Source organism: Somniosus microcephalus, unplaced genomic scaffold (genome assembly GCF_052327205.1).
Source record: "Somniosus microcephalus isolate GS21.2 unplaced genomic scaffold, FLI_Smic_1.0 unresolved_chr7, whole genome shotgun sequence".
NCBI lineage: Eukaryota > Metazoa > Chordata > Chondrichthyes > Squaliformes > Somniosidae > Somniosus > Somniosus microcephalus.
In genome coordinates, this window is record NW_028225185.1 from 16,299,917 (window position 1) to 16,317,428 (window position 17,512).

The 17,512-nt window shown below is 48.0% G+C and overlaps 1 protein-coding gene across 2 annotated transcripts in view; it reads left to right on the forward strand.

The window, feature by feature from the left end:
• Positions 1–17,512, forward strand: part of LOC147086581 (zinc finger and BTB domain-containing protein 7B-like) — a 172,570-nt gene that overhangs the window by 105,315 nt on the left and 49,743 nt on the right. The window contains exon 3 of one of the 2 annotated variants that reach the window (XM_085978726.1): positions 15,420–15,591. The exons of the other annotated variant lie outside the window; for it this stretch is intronic. The gene's annotated coding sequence lies outside the window, so the exon portion shown is untranslated. The remainder of the gene's footprint in view (positions 1–15,419; positions 15,592–17,512) is intronic. 2 annotated transcript variants of the gene reach the window in all.

Sequence of the window (17,512 nt, forward strand, 5' to 3'; positions counted from 1 at the left end):
GTACTTGGATATGTACTTGAAGTGCCATAACCTACAGGGCTACGGACCAAGTGCTGGAAAGTGGGACTAGGGTGGCTAGCTCTTTGTCGGCCGGCACGGACAAGATGGGCCGAATGGCCTCCTTTTGTGCTGTAAAGTTCTATGATTCTACGAAACCAAAAATATAATAATAGTCAGCATGGATTTCAAAAGGGAAAGTCTTGCTTGACCAACCTTATTGAATTTTTTGAAAGGGTAACAGAGAGAGTAGACGAGGGTAATGCAGTAGATGTAATTTATCTAGATTTTCAAAAGGCCTTCGATAAGGTATCCCATAATAGACTAATGAACAAGGTCAGAGAATGCAGAGTCAGGGGACAAGTAGCAGGATGGATTGCTGGCTGGCTTCAGGACAGAAAGCAGAGAGCGGGAGTAAAGGGTAGCTATTCACAGTGGCAGAAGGTGGGTAGTGGTGTTCTACAAGGATCAGTGCTGGGGCCACTGCTGTTCACAATTTACATTAACGATTTAGACTTTGGAATCAAAAACACAGTTTCTAAATTTGCGGAGGACACCAAATTGGCGGGGGGGGGGGGATAGTCAATACCGGGGAGGACTGCAACAGATTACAGGAGGACATTAATAAACTTGCAGAATGGGCATATAATTGGCAAACGAAGTTCAACACAGATAAATGTGAGGTATTACATTTTGGTAGGAAGACTAGGGAGATCACTTATCACTTGGAGGGTGCGAGTCTAGGTGGGGTAGAGGAACAAAGGGCACTCTGAGTACAAATACATAAATCACTGAAAGTTGCGACACAGGTTAGCAAGGCCATAAAAAAGCAAACCAAGCACTAGGGTTTACTAGAGGCATGGAATTGAAAAGGAGGGAAGTCATGCTAATCCTGTATCGAACCTGGGTTAGACCACACTTGGAGTACTGCGTACAGTTCTGGCCGCCATATTGGCCCAGAAATTCGGGTCGGGGGCTTCCCGCGGGTGTAAGCCCCTGACCTGCACTTACCTAGCGCGCCGGCCGTTGAGCTGTGGGCCCGCGTGGGATTCCGATCCTGGGCCTGCTCCAACTGCCGGCGCGAGGTGCTTGTGTATCCCAGGGGCGCAGTTAGTTCGAAGCGTCCCCTGGGATCACGTGGGCCATGGAGAGCCAATGGTAGCAGGGAATCTCTATTCATAGATTTGACAGGAAGAGCTGTCAAGACTTGTCCGGCCCCAAAACAGCACTAAATCTTCAAATAGTTTTTTTTTTTTTTTAAATCACATTTTTTAAATAAACTATAAATTACATGAAATAACTATTTTAAACAATCATTTAAATTTTTGAAAAAAATAATTTTATTTTCTAACGGGGCTAAAAAATAAACTTACCTTTCTTTAAAGTATTAAAAAATAATAAACCTGTGGAAAAAATGTTTTAATTTTAATTAATTCACCACTTACCTTGTAAAAAGCCGGCCTTACGCCTGCTTTTTACATTTCTAACTTCTGGAGACTTACCTTCCCGGAGAAACCTGTTTTATAAAAAAAAAAAAACCCCGAAGTTCGATGCGCACGCGCAGCCCCGCCTGCGCACGCGTTTGACCTCTGAACCCCTTCACTCGTGCGTACTCACCCGTGGAGACCCGAATTTCTGGGCCATTATAATAAAAGGATAGAGAGGCAGTGGAGAGGGTGCAGAGAAGATTTACAAGGATGATACCAGAAATGCGAGGGTATACATATCAGGAAAGGATGAACAGGCTGGGTCTCTTCGCTTGGGAAAAAAGGCTGAGGGGTGACCGAATAGAGGTCTTTAAAATGATGAAAGGTTTTGATAGAGTGGATACAGAGAGAATGTTTCCTCTTGTAGGGAAGAGCATAACTAGAGGCCGTCAATATAAGATAGTCACCAATAAATCCAATGGGGGATTCAGGAGAAACTTCTTTACCCAGAGAGTGGTGAGAATGTGGAACTCGCTCCCTCAGGGAGTGGTTGAGGCGAATAGTATAGATACATTTAAGGGGAGGCTGGATAAACATATGAGGGAGAAGGGAATAGAGGGTTATGCTGATAGAGTTAGACGAGGAAAGACGGGAGGAGGCTCAAGTGGAGCATAAACGCCGGCACGGACTGGTTGGGCCGAATGGCCTGTTTCTGTGCCGTATATTCTATGCATTTCTATAGCGCCTTTCACCGCCTCAGGACGCCCCAAAGCGCGATGCAGCCAATTTACTTTTGAAGTGTAGTCACTGTTGGAATGTAGGAAATAGAATGAAATAGAACTACAGAATAACCAGTCCACCCGACAACCCTGCACTAGCGTTTTTCTCCACAAAAATCTTGGTGTGGGAGGGGAATCCAGTGTAGCCGAGTAGAAAAAATGAAGCCAGCAGAACGAGGGGTTTTGATCGAGTAGATCGGGGAGAAAGTATTTCCAGTGGCAGGAGGGTCGGTAACCAGGGGACACAGATTGAAGATAATCAGCAAAAGGACCAGAGGGGGAGATGAGGAGAATGTTTTTTACGCAGCGAGTTGTTGTGATCTGGAACGCGCTGCCTGAAAGGGCGGTGGAAGCAGATTCAATAGTGACTTTCAAAAGGAGAATTGGAGAAATACTTGAAGGGGAAAAATTCACAGGGCTGTGGGGAAAGAGCAGGGGGGAGTGGGAATAATTGGAGAGCTCGTTCAAAGAGGCACGATGGGCTGTGACGTATCGTTCTATGATTCTATCGACTTGCAATGATCCCGTGCTGAGGAGGTCTGAAAATGCTTCACAGCAAATGAATTACTTTTGAAACATAGTCATTGTAGTAATATCAGCAAATACAGCAGCTAAATTGCACGCAGCAAATCCCACAAAGCGCGCAAGGTGCGACCCCAGTTAATATAGCCTCAGTACTGTATATAATCGTTTTTTACAATGCTGCTTGAGGGATCAGTATTGGCCCCAGGACACCGGGGGAGAACTCCCCCTGCTCCTCTTCCAGTAGTGCCGCGGGATCTCTTGCATCCACCCGATCGGGCAGGTGGGTTCTTGGTTCAATGTCTCATCCGAAAGACGACTCCTCCGTACTCCACTGCCAGCCTATGTTATGCGCCCAAGCTTTGGAGCAATGCATAAATTTAATTTAGTGAGAAGTAAACTTTAAAAAGTCTTAAAATATTTTATTTTTTTTGCTCAATGGATGATAAATAATTGTACCAGATGTGGTAGTGGTGTCGACATCAGCGAGGGGGTTGAAAATGCAGTTGGTGTAGTAAAGAGATGCGTTTCAATGGAGAAAAACACTTTTTAATGTTCTTCCCTTGTTCCGACAAGAGCAACATGGGCTGAGATAGTGCTCGGGCTATCTTCTGGTGTGTGCAGCTTATCTCCGCTGAACAGCGCTAGGAATTTAATTTTTTAATTCATTCACGGGATGTGGGCGTCGCTAGCAAGGCCTGGCATTTATTGCCCATCCCTAATCGCCCCTTGAGAAGGTGGTGGTGAGCCGCCGCCTTGAACCGCTGCAGTCCCGTGTGGTGAAGGTGCTCCCACAGCGCTGTTAGGGAGGGAGTTCCAGGATTTTGACCCAGCGACGATGAAGGAACGGCCGATATATTTCCAAGTCGGGATGGTGTGTGTGACTCGGAGGGGAACTTGGAGGTGGTGGTGTTCCTGTGCGCCTGCTGCCCTTGTCCTTCTAGGTGGAAGAGGCGGCGGGTTTGGGAGGTGCTGCCGAAGAAGCCTTGGCGAGTTGCTGCAGTGCATCTTGTAGATGGTACACACTGCAGCCACGGTGCGCCGGTGGTGGAGGGAGTGAGTGTTTAAGGTGGTGGATGGGGGGCCGATCAAGCGGGCTGGTTTGTCTTGGATACTGCCGGCGACCTCCGGGCTTGGCTGGCAGCTGTCGAGTGCGCATGTGTCCATATTTGCTGTGATACCTGCCATGGCAGAATAGTCTGTTGCTGTCTAGGCTTGACCAGAAAGAGAGAAACTTTTATGACCAACCTGTGGGTATTAAGCCTCAAGCATTCCAAACTTAACGCACTTGACGTGTTGGGTTCTGCAAGAAATTATACCTGCGGTTCCAAAGCGCTGCTTGTTTTCACTCCCGATGCTCCCAATGCACGAGAGAGTGGGCAGTGCCTGTGGAATTATATCCCAGCATAAGTCAGCGTTTGTAGGACATTAAGAAAGAAAAGGCTGGGGGGCGGTGGCAATTGTTTTGAAAGTTCTAAATATTTCACTGAAACTCTGATCATCTTGCAAAATGATATTTACTGTAAGCATTGAAATTGGTGCTTGAATCAGTTATGCAAATTATATCCAAATTGAACGAGCTAAAACAGCAGCATGCTGTGATACCGGAAAGAGGAATACTTGAGCTGCGTCGAACTAGCAGTTCTGGTGCAGTCTCGCTCGCGCTCTCTCTCTCCAGGGAGGTTTTGAATCCTCCCAACCAGCAGCCAAAAGTCCGGCTTTAACTTTTTTTTAAACAGCAGACTGGGCAGTCAGCTGTTTGGTGGCATGCGGGGCAACAACAAAAAAACCCCGGAAAAAGCTGGGCGCTGCGTAACTTTCTGAGTTGCGCACTGGTTGCAGTTAGGCTGAGGCAGGAGCGAGGCCAGCTCCTGGAGGTACACTTGCAGTGTTTGTCTTGAGTTCAATTCGGGTGACTTCCCCGACAAGTACGGCCAGAAGCCGAAACCAAAAGTCGAAAAGGAAACCGAAAAAAAAACCCCAAATGAAGGAGTGTGACGAGGCTGATTCAATCAAATTCTTCACTACACCACAGGGCTCAAATACTCGGGAACAGCAGTCTAAAAACGAGAACCACAGGAGGCACCGTGCTAGTTCCACAATAAATACTGAAAATTTAATCTGGGGTTCTCTCGAGGTTACAGCACAGAAACTAGGCCATTCGGCCCAACTGGTCTATGCTGGCAAACAAAAATTTAACAGGACTCGATGCAGGAAGGATGTCCCTGATGGCGGGGGGAGTCCAGAACCAGGGGGCCACAGTCTAAGGATAAGAGGTAAGCCATTTAGGACAGAGATGAGGAGGAATTTCTTCACCCAGAGAGTGGTGAACCTATGGAATTCTCTACCACAGAAGGCAGTTGAGGCCAATTCATTCAATATATTCAAGAAGGAGTTGGATATATTTCTTAAGGCTAAAGGGATCAAGGGATATGGGGAGACAGCAGGGACAGGGTACTGAATTTGGATGATCAGCCATGATATCATTAAATGGCGGAACAGGCTCGAGGGGCCGAATGGCCTACTCCTGCTCCTATCTTCTATGTTTCTATGCTTGGATCCACACGCGCCTGCTCCCACCCCTCTTCACCTCGCCTCCATCAGCATACCCTTCTATTCCTTTGTCCCTCATGTTTTTATCTAGTTTCCTCCTCAATGCTCAGTCGTTGAGTATATTCAAGGCTGAGATCGAGAGATTTTTGGACTCTCGGGGAATCTAGGGATATGGGGGTCGGGCGGGAAAGTGGAGTTGAGGTCGATGATCAGCCGTGATCTTACTGAATGGCGGAGCAGGCTCGAGGGGCCGAATGGCCGACTCCTGCTCCTAATTCTTGTGTAATCCCAATGCATCTCTGCTCGTCACCTCGACCACTCCCTGTGGTAGCGAGTTCCACATTCTCCCCACTCTCTGGGTAAAGAAGTTTCTCCTGAATTCCCCATTGGATTTATCAGTGACTCTCTTATATTGACGGCCCCTAGTTCTGGTCTTGTCCGCAAGCGGAAACATCTTCTCTACGTCTACCCTATCGAACCCCTTCATAATCTTAAAAAACCTCGATCAGGTCACCCCTCAGTCTTCACGAGTTGAAATCAATCTAAACCATTTGAAAGTTGCAACTGAAAGATTAGCTAAGTAAGTTAAACTAACTGTAAAAATTGAAGTTCTAAATGAAATTTTAACAAAATTAGGCCTGGGCCCTGCCCGCTGAACAAGCCTGAGACCCCAGTTTACATGCAGGTGGGGAACATTAGGAGTTGGGACAGCCAGGTGTGTTTTTTTTGTCTTGGGGAAGCGCTATGAATGGGTTTAAGAAATATCTTGGATGATTTGGAGACATCTGCAGGGCTACGGACAAAGAGCAGAGGAATGTGGCGAATTGGACAGCTGTTTCCAAAGAGCTAGCACGGGCACGATGGGCCCAATGGCCTCCTTCTGTGCTGTTTGCCCCTGGAAAGAAAAGATTGAGGGATACGATGCAAAGTTGGTCTACTGTAACATGGCTGGGCCTTGTGATTTAATTTTTTCTTCCAGCTTGCAAATACTCTTTGGGAGCACTTTGAATACAGCGTGTACAGTGACTGGCCCTCCAATTGGCAGAGTTCACTTATGTCGAGCTTATTGCCACAAAACTGCATTTGAATTGGATTCTGTTTTGAGAGCTCACCAACCATATTGACAGATGCTTTATAAATAGCAATTGCTCTTTTAAGCAGAGCCCCTCTCGTCAGTGACACTTCCCCACTGAAAGTACGATATGATTTTAGTCCAAAACCCCGTCACAAGCAGTGAGCTTGACTCGACCACAACCGCAAAACGCTTAGGTGCACTTGAGCAAAGATGTGTTAAAATAGTTGAGATATGAGAAAATGGCATAACATAACCTCAGTATTTCTATATGAATGTGAGGGTTGCTAACTTTAATTTCTGAACTTGAGGTTTTCATCGAATAATTCCTGTAAATCCCCATGTTAACACGGGGAAATACCAACTCCCGGATTCTCCCGCCCCAGCTTTATACAGACTGACGAGATTTGGCAAATGAGACTGCTGCCTTGACAGCAGCTCGCAGTGAGAGAGTGCCGAGGTGCCACCCTGCCCTGTGAGTTGCCTTAATTCTAACTGATGACAGATGTGCATTTGTTTCACCTGTGGCGTCTCTCTAGGTGTCAGCTATGGCTCAGTGGGCAGCACTCTCGCCTCCAAGCCAGAAGGTCGTGGAGTCCCACTCTAGAGATTTGAGCGCAAAATCTAGGCTGACACGTCATCTCGCTCGCTCACTCCCTATCTCTCTCTCGCTCCCTATCTCTCTCTCTCGCTCCCTATCTCTCTCTCTCGCTCCCTATCTCTCTCTCTCGCTCCCTATCTTTCTCTCTCGCTCCCTATCTCCCCCTCTCGCTCTCCCTCCCTCTCGCTCTCCCTCCCTCTCGCTCCCCTCCTGCTCGCTCCCCCCTCTCGCTCGCTCCCCTCTCCCTACCCTGATATTGGCTGGCTTGCAGGACTGTGACTTTGCAGTGTGCTGGTTCCTGGTGTATTTTTTTTCCCCCTGAAACTAATAAAACTAAAACTGAAAATCTGGGCTGACACGTCATCTCTTTCTTCCCTCTTCACAAATGGAATTTTATTCCTAACATTTCAGTGTATACAATCCCACAGCAAAGGTTCCCCTAATTGAGGCCGTGAACCTTTAACCAGTGCTCTGCCAGGCCGACCTCCCCTGCGGTCAGCTGTTGTATCCTGGTGGCCAATGCTGAATCTTCGCAGGCTCCCTCCTCACTAACAAAAAATCCTCATGCCATCTCGCCTCTGGCATCTCTTTACACCTCAATTGTCTCGTGACAGAAGTGCATGGCTTAACACCTCAGGGTTCTGATACACGGGAACAAGTCTAACCACCGCAGCAGCCTTAAAATGGAGGTAAACCCCTGCACTTTGTGGCCAGTTCCAGTGTGCAAACTCGTCGAGTTGGTACCATAAATTGTGGTTGTCTTCCATTTTTGATGCTGTTTATTTCTATTCATTCTATTTGAAAGACATCATTGAGGAACTGATGGGGAGGCGTTTTACTGTCTGAACAATGTAAGGGCGTGAAATAAATGTTGAAAATGATGAGCTGGTGGGCTATGTATCTACTGATGGGCTGTCCCACTATCTGGCATTTGTAAGACAGTTCGAATCCGACACCAAATATGGTTTGCAACAACAAACCTGTTTATAGTGTTTGACCAAGTCCAGACACATGCAATGTCTTTGAGCAGTAGACCTACAGAAATGTTTTGTTTTCATTTCAAAAATCTATCCATCTCCGTTTTGACATTTTCAATTGACCCCACCCCGCAGCCTCGACAGCTTTTTTTTGGGGAGAGAGTTCTAGATTTCTTTGTGTGAAGAAGTGCTTCCTGACATCACCCCTGAATGGCCTGGCTCTAATTTTAAGGTGACGCCCCCCCTTGTTCTGGGCTCCCCCCACCAGAGGAAATAGTTTCTCTCGACCCGATCAACTCCTTTAATCATCTTCAACACCTCGATTCGATCACCCCTTTAATTGATAATGGGTGTTCAAATTGGAGCGTTCCATTTCCTGGCACTAAAGTAGGTTTTTAATACTGTTTTTAGCTAGCGGTGCCATTCAGGCAGATGGCTGTTTAAAAACAAAAAGAAAATACTGCAGATGCTGGAAATCTGAAATAGAAACAGAAAATGCTGGAGATACTCAGCAGGTCAGGCAGCATCTGTGAAGAGAGAAACAGAGTTAACGTTTCAGGTCGATGGCCTTTCGTCAGAACAGGAAAAAAGCAGGAAATGGAACAGATTTTTAAGCAAGTGTAGGGGCTGGGAAAGGGGGGAGGGGAGGAAAGAACAAAAGGGAAGGTCTGTGATAGGCTGGAAGGCAGGAGAGGTTGAGAGACATTGAGAAATATTCAAGGCGAGAGGAGATGGTAATGGGACAGGTTAAGAAGCAAAGGCTGGCTCTCGAAGTGTGAATTGCGCAATTATCACTAAACAAAAGGAAAAATATTTGACCTATTGGACAGAAACGACAAAAACCCAAAACAAACTCGATTGCTATTTGGCCCTAAACAGACAATACACCATGGCTGAATACCTGACCATGGTAAAGGATAGCAAACTGAGAAAAGCCTTGACAATGTACAGACTTAGTGAACATAGCCTGGCCATCGAAAAAGGCAGACACAGGCAGACCTGGCTGCCCAGAGAGGACAGGATATGCTCTCACTGCAGCCAGGGAGTGGTGGAGACAGAGATGCACTCCCTCACAACTTGTGGAAACTATCAGGACATGAGGGAGAATTTCTACCCAAAATTCACAAAAATATGCCCTGAATTCAAAAATTTGAATGACCACCAAAAACTCCCATATCTATTGGGGGAACAGAGAAAATGTGTAACTATAGCGGCAAACTATGTTACAGCTTGCCACAAGCAGAGGGACAACCAGTGACCATTAAATCTAAGAAAAGATTATATGCATATTATATGTGTGTATATCTATGTATACATGGGTATACTTGTCTATACACTGTATGTCTAGATCGGTGTTTATGTGGTCAATCATACATGTATTTCGGTGCTTTGGCAACACAAGATGTATCTTGTCATGCCAATAAAGCAATTTGAATTGAATTGAATTGAATTGAATTGAGAGACAGCTGCCCTGTGGGGGAGAAGAACAGAACCAAAATGTGGCTGTTTAAAAAGTTTGGATTTCTGTTTGCTGACCCATCCCTCTTGACAGTGACTGCTTGAGTTAGCAGGTGGGTGTTTACCATGGTCCAGGTGCAGTTTCCGTTCAACCTAGAGTTTTATTAACAAAAATACCAGTTACTCTGGTTGGTGTTGGCAAGTGGCTCCGAGTCCAGGAGCACGTTCTGACCTGTTTGTGGGGGAACCTGGCATTCGACACCAGGGACTGTTTTATCTCAAACACACAGTGCTCCAAATCATTTATCCGTAAATGGAATCAAAATTTCCTTTTGTCCCTTATTTTTTTCTGGTTTAACGTCTCATCCGAAAGACGGCACCTCTGACAGTGCGGCGCTCCCTCAGTACCGCCCCTCCGACAGTGCGGCGCTCCCTCAGTACCGCCCCTCCGACAGTGCGGCGCTCCCTCAGTGCTGCCCCTCCGACAGTGCGGCGCTCCCTCAGTGCCGCTCCTCCGACAGTGCGGCGCTCCCTCAGTGCCGCTCCTCCGACAGTGCGGCGCTCCCTCAGTGCCGCTCCTCCGACAGTGCGGCGCTCCCTCAGTACCGGCACTGGGTAATGTCTGCCTAGATTTTGTGCTCGAGTCTCTGGAGTGGGACTCGAACCCGCAACCTTCTGACTCCGAGGCGCGTGTGCTACCCACTGAGCCACGGCCGACACTTAAGCAACCAAAAGGTTAAGCGGTTAAGCAAGTTGGACTCGCTTCTCTTGGAAGAAGTTTTCAAGGCTGTCAAATTTATTGAACCGAGCCAGGTAACTTGCTCACGATGGTGAAAAGTTCAAATACTAGGGGATACGGGGAGCACAAAAAAAAAAAGCAGGCGGAAATTTTCAACCAGAGATTAGATACAGAAATTGAAACTCAGCGGGTCAGGCAGCATCTGTGCAGAGAGGGACAGAGTTAACGTTTCAGGTCTGTGAGCCTTCGTCAGAACGGGAAAAAGTTAGAGATGGGACAGGTTTTAAGCAAGTGCAGGGGCAGGGAAAGCGGGGTGGGAGGGGAGGAAAGAACAACATGGAAGGTCCGTGATAGGGTGGAGGGCAGGAGAGAGTAAATGACAAATGGGTTGACGGTGTGAGGCGAAAGCATTTAGTCTCTCCTGCCCTATGGCAGACCTTCTCTCTTGTTCTTTCCTCCCTCCTTCCCCTGCCCCTGCCCCTGCTCAAAACCTGTTCGATCTCTAACATTTTCCAGTTCTGACGAAAGGTCGCCGACCTGAAACCTTCACTCTGTTTCTCTCTCCACAGATGCTGCCTGGCCTGCTGAGTGTTTGCAGCATTTTCTCTTTGTATTTCAGATTTCCAGCATCCGCAGTGTTTTGCCCTTTGTATTCTTGAAAACCAGAAGGGTGCAGCAAGCAGACCGCATAAATAAATATGATCATTGACGAAGGAATTGAGGAGAATGTGTTTGCCGCAGCGAGTTGTTGTGCACTGCCTGATCGGGTGGAGGGAGCAGATTCAGTAGTAACTTTCAAAAGGGAGAGGGATATGCACTTGGAAAAGGAAAAAAAATTGCAGGGCTATGGCGAAAGTTGGTGTAGGGGGAGTGGGACTAAATTGGAGAGCTCTTTCAAAGAGCCGGCACGAGCACGATGGGCCGAATGGCCTCCTTCTGGGCTGTATGTGTGTCAGTGCCAGTGCCAGTGCAGCCTTCGGTCGCCTGAGGAAGAGTGTTTGAAGACCAGGACCTCAAACCCAGCACTAAGCTCATGGTCTACAGAGCAGCAGTGATACCCACCCTGCTGTATGCTTCAGAGACATGGACCATGTACAGCAGGCACCTCAAAGCACTGGAGAGGTACCACCAACACTGCCTCCGCAAGATCCTGCAAATCCATTGGCAGGATAGGCGCACCAACATCAGTGTTCTTGCTCAGGCCAACGTCCCCAGCATCGAAGCTCTGACCACGCTCGATCAGCTCCGATGGACGGGCCACATTGTCCGCATGCCCGATACGAGACTCCCAAAACAAGCGCTCTACTCGGAGCTCCGGCACGGCAAGAGAGCCCCAGGTGGACAGAGGAAACACTTCAAGGACACCCTCAAAGCCTCTTTGAAAAAGTGTAACATCCTCACCGACACCTGGGAATCCCTGGCCCCAAGACCACACAACGTGGAGGAGAAGCATCCGGGAAGGCGCCGAACACCTCGAGTCTCTTCGCCGGGAGCAAGCGGAAGCCAAGCGCAAACAGCAGAAGGAGTGCACGTCAACCCAAGCACCCCACCCACCCGCCCCCTTCAACCACCGTCTGCCCCACCTGTGACAGAGACTGTAGGTCCCGCATTGGACTCATCAGTCACCTGAGAACTCATTTTTAATGTGGAAGCAAGTCCTCCTCGGTTCCGAGAGACCGCCTAAGAAGAAGAAGATGATTTTAAATGAGGTTACAATTTCAGGAGGGATTGAGGGATATGATGGAGATGTGAGGCTGACCAATCAATGGCCTTGGCCTGTTTTGAAAATGTCGCCTGTTACTGCATTTGCCTTTTTAGAAGCCGCATCTTCTATAATTCAGATGCCAGTTGTTGCTTTGTCCCAAGGCATCAACACACAACAAATGCACCCATGGTGACACAGTGAATTATTCATGAAGTGGGATGCCCCTGAGCAAATCCACACTAATTGGATGTATAAGTGTAATCTTTAATGCTCTGGGTGTGTTGGAAAGGCTGGTTCAGGGCTAATGGTATTTGTAGAATTTATGACGAGGGCGTCGCTGGCAAGGCCGGCATTTATTGCCCGTCCCTACTTGCCCCTTTAGAAGGTGGTGGTGAGCCGCCTTCTTGAATTGCTGCAGTCCGTGTGGTGAAGGTGCTCCCACAGTGCTGTTGTGTTGGGTTAGGGAATTCCAGGATTTTGACCCAGCGACGACGAAGGCACGGCTGATATATCTCCAAGTCAGAATGGGGTATTGAGGAACCTGGAGGTGGTGGTGTTCCCCTGTACCTGCCGCCCTTGTCCTTCTAGGTGGTGGAGGTCGCAGGTTTGGGAGATGCTGCCAAAGGAGCCTTGGCGAGTTGCTGCAGTGCATCTTATAGACAGTACACACTGCAGAGACGGTGCGCCTGTGGTGGAGGGAGTGAATGTTGAAGGTGGTGGATGGGGTGCCGATCAAGCGGACTGCTTTGTTCTGGATGGTGTCGGGCTTGTGTGTTGAAGATGCACTCATCCAGGCAAGTGGAAAGTGTTCCATCACACTCCTGACTTGTGCCTTTGTAGGTGTCGGAGAGGCTTTGGGTAGTTAAGAGGTGAGCCACTTGCCACAGAATACCCAGCCTCTGACTTGCTCTAGTAGCCACAGCATTTATATGGCTGTTCCAGTTGACTTTCTGGTCAGTGGTGACCCCTAGGATGTTTGTGGGGTGGGGATCTCGGCGATGGTAATGCCATTGAATGTCAAGGGGAGGTAGCTGGGCTTTCTCTTGTTGGACATGGTCATTGCCTGGCACTTAGGTGACAAGTAACATTTGCGCCACATATCGGCCCAAGCCTGGATGTTGTCCAAGTCTTTGCGGGCGTGGATTGCTTAATTATCTGCGGGATTGCCAATGGTGCTGTGCAATCGTCAGCAAACAGCCCCACTTCTGACTTTAAGATGGAGGAGGCCATTATTGAATCAGCTGAAGACAGTTGGGCCGAGGACACTGTTTTAAGGAACTCCTGCAGTGATATCCTGGGGCTTAGATGATTAGCCTCTAACGACCACAACCTTTGTGCCAGGTATGACTCCAGCCACTGGAAACTTTTTCCCCGCTGATCCCTATTAACTTCAGTCTTACCAGGGCTCCTTGGTGCCACACTCGGTCAAATGCTGCCTTGATGTCGAGGGCAGTCGCTCTCGCCTCACCTCTGGAATTCAGCTCTTGTGTCCATGTTTGGACCAAGGCTGTAATGAGGTCTGACGCCGCATGGTCCTGTTCGATTACAAACTGAGCATCGGTGAGCAGGTTATTGGTGAGTAAGTGCCGCTTGATAGCACTGTTGATGATTCCTTTACTGAGGATTGGGAGTAGGCTGATTGGGTGGTAATTTGCTGGATTGGATTTGTCCTGTTTTTTTGCAGGAACGACATGGTCAGTTATGAGTAATAGCTTGCACTAAGAAATCGGATAAACTCACCAATTCATTCATGCTTTACCAAAGAATCATAGAATCGGACAGCACAGAAGGAGGCCATTCGGCCCATCAAGTCTGTGCCGGCTCTTTCGAAGAGCAATCCAGTCAGTCCCACTCCCCCCGCTCTTTCCCCATATCCCTGCAATTTTTTCTCCTTCAAGTATTTATCCCATTCCCTTTTGAAGGCTACTATTGAATCTGTATCCACCACCCTATCGGGCAGCGCATTCCAAATCCTAACCACTCGCTGCGTAAAAAGGTTTTTCCCCTCCTGTCGCCTCTGGTTCTTTTGCCAATCAGCTTAAATCTGAGCCCTCTGGATATCGACCCTTCAGCCATTGGAAACAGTTTGGGGGGAAAATTCAGTTGTTTGCGCCTCCCGTTAGCGCCTTAAGAGGGCGCTAATGGGGCACAAAGCCACTAGCGCCCGGGCACGGCGATGTTTGCGCCGCTCGCGAAATTAACTAGCCATTTTGCGGCGACGCTAAACGCTACCGCCACGATCTCCTGCGCCGGCAGATCGTGACATCAGTCGAGTGCGCAATGCCCCGTTAGTGTCCCAGACCGGATATTGAGTGGCGCCCCCTGCCTTACCGCCTGCCGCTAGCAACGACAGGTTGAGGGGAGCGTTATGCGGTCGGGAAGGGACTGGGGGAGCGCTATTTAAAGGCGACCGCTTCCTGCCTTTTTTTGTTGGTGACATTTTTGCACCACGCATTCTGAGAGAGCGAGAGAGAGAGACTTCTGGAGAGATTCAACGCTGTGTGAAGGAGTTTTGGGGACTGAGCAGCACTTTGCAGGTTCATTTTGATTTGACCTTCCTCGCTTCACCAGCGCTCTGAGGTAGCGCCTCGCTCCTCGGCCTTTGCGCCTTAAGACAGGTGTGAAGCGCCTGATTTAGCGCTTCAATCACCTCCAGGGGCGATAAAAGCCAAGTTTGCTGTCGGAGGCGATAATTAGCGCCAGGCGCTAAACTTTGCGCACGGCCGATAATGGTGCCCCAAATGGGGCGATACTGAATTTTCCCCTTTTCTCTTCAGCTACTCTATCTAAACCCTTCATGATTTTTAAACCCCTCGATCAGATCTTCACCCTAAGCTTCTCTGCTCTAAGGAGAACAACCCCAGCTTCTCTGGTCTAGCCACATAACTGAAGTCCCTCATCCCTGGAACCATTCTAGTAAATCTCTTCTGCACCCTCTCCAAAGCCTTCACGTCCTTCCTAAAGTATATCTATATTTTTTTTTTTTAATCTGAATTTTGTACTGCAGTTGAGATGGGATTTCTATTTCAGCTAGCCAGTGTCAGGGACTCTGAGATTAGTTATAGCCTGCTTAGAAGCAGAGTAAAGCACCACCATTAGTAGATCACCTCCAGTGTCACCCCTAGTGTGCCAGTAAAATTACCATTTCCAATTTGGTGCCAAGCTAGGGGCACTGCACTGTTGGCTCAAGACCACGAGGAACTGGATTCGGATAGTCCAAGCTCATTGAATAGGACCGTTGCAGCCAGTAGATCGAGGACTTTGGTCTCGCGGCACTTCTTGGTTGGTTTTCAACCCTGGTTCCAGAGGTGAAAGGTCGGTGACTAACTCGCTCCATCACCCGGCCCTTTCTCGTTGATCATAGATGTTCTCAAAATGAAAGCTGTGCTGACGAGTTCAAAGCCTTGCATCGTCTGATTCAATACCGCAAGAGTTTATTGTAACGCCAAATCATCTGTGATGTTGCAATGTTCTTGGAAGGGTGTAATATAGAGAAAGCTAGCTATCGAACCGTCCGAAAATATTGTAACTTTTTTTTTTGTGGAAACTTCCTCCTCCACCGCTAAATTTTCCTCCTTCCCTCCATCAGACGGTGCTGTCCCGTGCTGGAATACGGGTCCGTGGGTGCTAGCTGTTCTCCGGTATCCAACCCAAGTGAACCTTCTGCATGTGCGAGCCTCAACAGCGAGTGTGGCTCGGTGTCCAGTCTTGTCTTGATTGGGTTCCTGTGAAATGCCTTGGAACGGTTTACTGCATTGAAGGTGCTGTAGGAATGCAAGTTGTTGTTGTTGTTGACTGTCTACAGATTGTTCAGCTGTGGGTGGAGGCCGGGGAGGAGAAAGAGAGAATGGCATCCCCACCAGTTGTTATCCTGCCCTTGCCCCGTGTGTGTGTGTACAGGCAGACTTTCCAGCACGGGTTTCTGGATAGTAATTAAGAGTGGGAATGACGCACTTTTGCCATTTTCTGAATTACGTAGAAGGTACAGCACAGAAACAGGCCAGCAGGCCTATGCTCCACTCAAGCCTCCTCCCCACCCCTCCTCATCTCGCCCTATTGGCTTAAGAGGAGCATTGGAGCAGGAGGAGGCCATTTATCTCCTCGAGACAGTTCCGCCATTCTATGAGATCATGGCTAATCTGCAACCTCACTCCATCTACCCGCCTTTGGCCCATATCCCTTAATACCTTTGGTTAACAAAAATCTACCAATCTCCGATTTAAAATTAACAATTGACCCCCCCCGGCATCAATTGCTGTTTGCGGAAGAGAGTTCCAAACTTCTCCCACCCTTTGTGTGTAGAAGTGTTTCCTAACTTCACTCCTGAAAGGTCTGGCTCTAATTTTTAGCCTCTGCCCCCCAGTCCTAGACTCCCCAACCAGCGGAAATAGTTTCTCTCTACCTGTTCCTCTTAATATCTCGAAAACTTCCATCAGATCACCCCTTAACCTTCTAAATAGGGAATACAACCCTAGTTTGTGTAATCTCTCCTCGTAATGTAACCCTTGGAGTCCAGGTATCATTCTGGTAAACCTGCGCTGCCCTCCCTCCAGGGCCAATCTATCCTTCCTAAGGTGTGGGGCCCAGAACTGCTCCCAGTGCTCCAGGTGTGGTCTAACCAGGGCTTTGTACAGCTGCAGCATAACTTCGACCCCCTTGTATTCCAGTCCTCTCGATATAAAGGCCAGCATTCCATTAGCCTTTCTGATTATTTTCTGTACCTGTTCATGACATTTTAATGATCGATGTACCTGGACCCCCCCCCCCCGAGTCTCTTTGGACCTCCACTGTTTTTAGCTTTTCACCATTTAGAAAGTTCCCTGTTCGATCCTTTTAGGTCCAAAGTGGATGACCTCACATTTGCCTACATTGAAATCCATTTGCCACAGTTTTGCCCATTCACTTTATCGATATCCCTTTGTAATTTTATGCTTCCATCTACACTGCCTACAATGCCGCCTATCTTTGTGTCATCGGCAAATTTGGACAAATGACTTTCTATCCCATCATCTAAGTCGTTAATAAATACTGTGAATAGTTGAGGCCTCAACACAGATGCCTGCGGGACACCACTAGTCACATCCTGCCAATTTGAGTACCTGCCCATTATCCCGACTCTCTGTCTCCTGCCGCTCAGCCAATTTCCTAACGAGGTTAATAATTTGCCCTCAATTCCGTGGGCTTCTACCTTAGTTAACAGTCTCTTATGTGGGACTTTATCAAATGCCTTCTGTAAGTCCATATAAATAACATCCATCGACATTCGCCTGTTATCTACTTTAGTCACCTCCTCAAACAATTCAATCAGGTTTGTCAGGCATGACCTGCCTTTCACAAATCCATGCTGGCTGTCTCTGAGCAACTGAAAATCTTCGAGGTGTTCAGTCAACCCTATCCTTAATTATAGACTCTAGCAATTTCCCGACAACAGATGTTAGGCTAACTGGTCTATAATTCCCTGGTTTCCCGCTCTTGCCAGTCTTAAATAGCAGAGTGACGTGTGCAATTTTCCAATCTAAAGGGACGGTTCCTGAATCGAGAGAACTTTGGAAGATTATAGTTGGGGCATCTGCAATGTGCTCACCTACTTCCTTTAAAACCCTGGGATGGAAACCGTCTGGCCCTGGGGATTTGTCACTCTTCAGTCCCATTATTTTCTTCATTACTGTTATTTTATTTATG